The sequence below is a fragment of the Peromyscus maniculatus genome, chromosome 6 (genome assembly GCF_049852395.1).
Source record: "Peromyscus maniculatus bairdii isolate BWxNUB_F1_BW_parent chromosome 6, HU_Pman_BW_mat_3.1, whole genome shotgun sequence".
Classification (NCBI taxonomy): Eukaryota; Metazoa; Chordata; class Mammalia; order Rodentia; family Cricetidae; genus Peromyscus; species Peromyscus maniculatus.
The window spans coordinates 69,685,163-69,691,162 of record NC_134857.1 but is presented as its reverse complement, the minus strand read 5'-3'; positions in this window follow the sequence as shown (position 1 = coordinate 69,691,162).

Sequence of the window (6,000 nt, the reverse complement as noted above, 5' to 3'; positions counted from 1 at the left end):
TCTTTTTAATTCTTTTAGATTTACATTCTATGTGTCTATATGTATCAATGTTATGCCTGTGTGTACTTGTACACCGTGTGTGTGTGTGTGTGTGTGTGTGTGTGTGTGTGTGTGTTACCCAAGGAGGTCAGATCCCCTTGAACTGGAGTTATTGATGGTTATGAGCAACACATGTGGGTGACAGTCACTGAACCCTGGTCCTCTACAAGAACAGTACATGATCTTAACCTCTGAGCTATTATTTCTCTAAGTCCAGCCTCTTTTTCTTTAATTGTTGTTACGTGTGTGTGTGTGTGTGTGTGTGTGTGTGTGTGTGTGTACACATTCCTGAATATATAAATACAACCTGTTCAGTCAACATAATGTTACTTGTATGTTTTTAGGGCTGATCATTTGGCGTGCTCTTCTGGGGAAGACTGTTTATTCTGCTCCTCTAAGATTCCGTAATCACCTGTAGTTCTTTGTCTGGGGTTGAGACCTCACGGCTTCCTTCCCCCTCCAGTGTTACCATGCCTATTGGTGTGGTCCTGCTTACGCAGCCCTGTTGGTGAGACTTCATGCACGTAGCTTCTCTGACATTTCTAGGCGATGTAATCTCACATCTGACTCACTGATCCTCTGGCTCTCCTCAACTTTCTCTCCTCAAAATTTGCTTTCCTTTCTTTCTTTATTTTTCTCTAAATTAGTTTTCTTAAATAGCCTTGCTTTGTAGCGCTGACTGGGCTGGCCTGATACTCATTATGCATCCCTATTTACACTATTTACATTCCTCCTGAGCTCAGTTTTCACACTAATAATGATGTAAAAATTGATTATTAATTTAGCTAAAAATTAGAATACATTCAAATTAAAAAGGTAAGATAGGGAACTATGTTAGGAAAATGAGGATTAGTGACATTTAAATCCTTATTCGATGGCATTCAGTCTCTTAGGAGACCATGCCAGCAGCACTAAGTTCTGGTTTCAATCCCCAATATCACCAAAAAAAAGAAAAATAAAAGAAACTGGAAGGAAGAAAAAAATCATACAATCATATGTTATCTAGAAATGTAGGTAAGGGGCTGGAGAGATGGTTCAGTGGTTAAGAGCACTGACTGCTCTTCCAGAGGACCCAGGTTCAGTTCCCAGTCACCCACATGGCAGCTCACAACTGTCTGTAACTCCAATTCCAGAGGATCTGACACCCTCACACAGACATTCATGTAGGCAAAACACCAATGCAATGAAATAAAAATAGATAAATAATTTTTTTTTTAGAAAAAGGAAGAAATATAGGTAAATCTTAGAAGCAGCAGCTTCCGGCTGAGGATGTTGATGTGGAGAAACAGGAACACAGGGAAGTGAGAAGTGAGAACTGGTTTTCATCAGATGCTTCTGGAACTGACTGGCTCTTAAAACTATGTAAGTTCCTTTGTTTTTGTTTGTCTGTTTGTTTTTTGAGACAGGGTTTCTCTGTGTAGTTTTGATGCCTGTCCTGGAACTCACTCTGTAGCCCAGGCTGGCCTCGAACTCACAGAGCTCCTCCTCGCTCTGCCTCTCGAGTGCTGGAATTAAAAGCGTGCGCCACCACCGCCTGTTGTAAGTTCCTTTGTTAAAGAAATTTTTGTTTTTTTAGTTTTTTTGCTTAAAGAAAAATGCTTCCCCCACACCCCCTACCCCCAGGTGATGACCTCCCTATTCAGACATGCCTCTCACAAAGGCTACCCCTCATCCCTCTCCAGAAGAAAAGAGGAAACAGAAGAAGCAGTGCCTGGTGCGGAGCCACATTCCTACGTCATGGACATGAAACGCCCAGGATTCTTCTAATCCCCAGGGTCTTTGTCCACACCCAAATGTTGTTTCTTGGGTTGGCTGCTCCCTGTGGTCTTCAGCCTAGGGGGGGGGGGGGGGGAGTGATGCTGACAGAGGGCGGGGCCTTAGTCTACTCAGGAGGGAGACAAACACAGGCCTGGTTAGGCCTCTGCTAGATCAGAACTAGAGAAACAAGTAGGCTTTGGTGCTCTACATCTTCTTCAGCCTCCCAGCTTCAGCCCTTAGGAAATAAAGAGAATTCGGGCTGGAGAGATGGCTCAGAGGTTAAGAGCACTGCCTGCTCTTCTAAAGGTCCTGAGTTCAATTCCCAGCAACCACATGGTGGCTCACAACCATCTGTAATGAGATCTGGTGCCCTCTTCTGGCCTGCAGGCAGGCATACAGGCAGAACACTGTATACAGAGAATTCAATAGTGATCATGGGCAGAAAAATAACCACAGGCTTGCGGGCATCTTGGCCTATGTGACACTAGACTGTTTAATGTTGGCAACATTATACAATAGTTTTTTTTTATTCCTGTGTGTGTGTGTGTGTGTGTGTGTGTGTGTGTGTGTGTGTGTGTGTGTGACATGTTCTGGTACCAGCAGAGTCCAGAAGAGTGTGTTGGATCCCCTGGAGCTGGAATTCCATGCAGCTGTGAGCTGCCGACATGGGTCATGACCTCTGCAAGTGCAGCAGCTGCCCTTAACCATTCCAGCCCCTTCAGCAGGTCGTTTTTACTTAGTATTTCTATGAAATTCATAGATTGCATTCTAATACACTCATTCCTCCCCCATGCAGTGGGTATTTTTATATGTCCATATATGAATGAAGAAACAGACACCGAGACTATAAAAGGTAAGTAGTTTGCCCAAGGTCATGAGATAGAAAGAGGTACTACTGTGCTATGCATTCTGGGTGATCTCCCTGTTCTGTTTTGCTGGCACAGGAATGGGCAGATAGGGATTATCAGAACAAAAGACATTCACTAATGGATCGCTAGGTGCCACGTGCCATGGAGAGCGCTTAACGTGCATTAGCTCATGCACTCATCACAACAGCCGTGAGAAACACATGCTATTATCACCTGTTAGGCACACAAGGAAAATGAAACAGAACCCAGACACTCTGACTCCAGAGATCACCACTAAAATACAGCACCTCCTTCACCAAATCAATAAAACAGAATAAGAAGGGGAAAAACTATAAACTGGGTGTGGTGGCACATGCTTGTAATTCCAGCCCTGGGGAGGAGGAGGAGGAGGGGCCGAGGTTCAAGGTCAGCCTCAGGTCCTAAGGAGTTTCGGCCAGCCTAAGACAGATGAAGCCCTGTCAGAGAGAGAGGGAGAGAGGGAGAGAGAGAGAGGGAGAGAGGGAGAGAGAGAGAGGGAGAGAGGGAGAGAGAGAGAGAGAGAGAGAGAGAGAGAGAGAGAGAGAGAGAAAGGGAGAGAGGGAGAGAGGGAGAGAGAGAAGAAGGAGGAGGAGGAGGAGGACTGGAGAGATGGCTCCGTGGTTAAGAGCACTTATGCTCTTGTGGAGGACCAGGGTTCTGTTCCCAGCACCACACAGTGACTAACAACTGTCTGTAACTGCAGTTCCGGAGGATCCAATGCCCTCTTCTGAAGGCACTTGTAGGCAGGTGGCGCCCAAAACAAATACATCTGCAACTAGTGTACTATTTAAAAAAGAAAGTTAAGTCTCAACCGCATGTCTTATACCAAAATACCTAGTACATGGCCTGGAAAGACAGCTCAGCAGGTAAGAGCACTTGCTGTTCTTCTAGAAGACCTAATTCAGTTCCGTTCCTAGGTCTGGAAGTTTCACAACCTATCACTTCAGTTCCAGGGGATTCCATATCTTCCTCTGGCCTCAGAGAGCACCTGTATATTATACATGGCAAAAACATATACACAAACACAAATGAAACCTTTAAAAAATATATCTAGCCAGGAGGTGGTAGCGCACGCCTTTAATGCCAGCACTCTGGAGGCAGATGCAGTTGAATCTCTGTGAGTTTGAGGCCAGCCTGGTCTACAGAGTGAGTTCCAGGACAGCCATGGCTTGACTCAAACAAACAAGCAAAAACCTTACTACATTTTAAGTCAATACAGGAACCAGATATGATGACTCAGGCTTGCAATCTGAAGCAAGAGGATTGCCGTAAAGTCAAGGCCAGCCTGAACTACAGACTATGTCTGAGGCAAGCTTGGAGGTCTTGTCTGACAAAAAAATAAACAAAAATACATTTTTTTTTAAAGTGGCATCAAAAACCAGGCAGTGGTGGCACACACCTTTAATCCCAGCACTCAGGAGACAGAGGCAGGCCAATCTCTGAATTCAAGGACAGCATGGTCTACAGAGAGAATTCCAGGACAGCCAGGGCTGTTACACAGAGACATCTTGTATCAAAAAACAAACAAACAAACAAAAAAGTGGCATCCAGAAGGCATACAACAGGGGTTAATGTTTCTTATTAAGAATAGTTACGTGGAGGCTGGAGAGATGGCTCAGTGGTTAAGAGCACTGGCTGTTCTTCCAGAGGACTTGGATTTAACTCCCAATGCTCACAGGGTGACTCACAACCATCAGTAACTCCAGTTCCAGGGGCTTTGACCCCTGGCCTCGGAGGGCACCAGGCATGCCCACAGTACACAGACATGCACACAGACAAAGCACCCTTACACATAAAGATGACACCTGCTAAGGACTCACCCTGAACTCACACTACTCCCTCTCCCATTACCATTCAAAACTGTGTGAGGGGAGTTACTTCTGCACGGCTAAGCACCAACCTGGCTGTTGGCACTGCCTACCTTTCTGGCTTAGGTTTTAAAAGGAAACAAATTCTAAACCGGGGGGCTCCTTCTTCTAGTCACTTGAAGAGTGAGGAATGTGCACTATTAAAAAGAACATGGAGGACGGCTTGATCGCCTCAGAGGAGGGCTTCATGGAGGCCCAGGAGCCTGACCTGACTGTGGAAAGATGAGTAAGAGGCACAAAGCCAAAGAAGAGCCTGAACAGAGACAGGTATGACGGTTCACGCTGAGTAACTCTCTGTGGCTGTCTCCAGGACAAAGAATGCTTCCTGGGTGGAAATAGCAGGAGACGAGCCTGGGAAAACTGGCCCTGAATCAGGTGATTAGAGACCTCTGAGAAGTGTTTGTGTTGTGTTAGGGGGCTGGAAAGAAGGCTCGGTGCTTAAGAGCACAGACTGGCTTACAGAGGATCTGGGTTCAGTTCCCAGCATTCCATCGGCCAGCTCATTATTGCTTACGACTCCAGCCCATGTGATCCACAGCCTCTTCTGATCTCCCAACACCTGTGTACATACCACACATCATAAAAAGAAATCTTTTTTTTTTTTTCCTGGTTTTTTGAAACAGAGTCTCTCTATATAGTCTTGGCTGTCTTGAAGCTCTCTATGTAGACCAGGATGGCCTCAAACTCATGGAGATCTGCCTGCCTTTGTCTCCTGAGTGCTAGGATTAAAGGTGTGTGTTATCACATCCGGCTTAACAAAAATAAACTGTTTTTTAAAAAATTATTTTGAAGTATTCATGGAGCTGGAGGGATGGCTCAGTGGTCAAGAGCACTTACTCTTGCAGAGGGCCCAAGTTTAGTTCCCATTACCTGCATGGTGGCTCACAACCATCTGTAACTCTAGGGGATCTGGAGCCTTCTTTTATCCTCTGTAGGTACTAGGCACACACATGGTACACACGCATACAGGCAGGCACATGATAGACATAAAAATACATAAATCTTTCAAAAAGTATTTGTATCTGGGGCTTGGGTATCTGCTCAGTCATAGAGAGCTTGCCTAGCATGCACAAGGCCCTTGGGTCAATCTCCAGTCGCTTGGAGAAAAAATGTGTTTATGTTGGTTAGGGCTTAGTCAGTGGTTTGCTCTATGACCTGCATATAGGTACCCACAGGTGCCATGGAGATTACTGAGCCCCTCAGGAGGGCTCCAGGTAGTCAGATTGTGTCCATCCTTGCCCTCAAGGTACCCACAGTTTCCTAGGGGCAACAGAACAGTCATATATATAATCAATAAAAACACACACTGGGAAGATTACAGACAGGCTTTACGGGGAAGTGATATCAAAGATGTGCTGATTGGGGAAAGAGCTCAGGTGAGTCAGGGCTTCCAGGGAACTTAAACTAAAGCACCCAGACAGGAAAAGATGACAGCCTTAGGGAGAAAG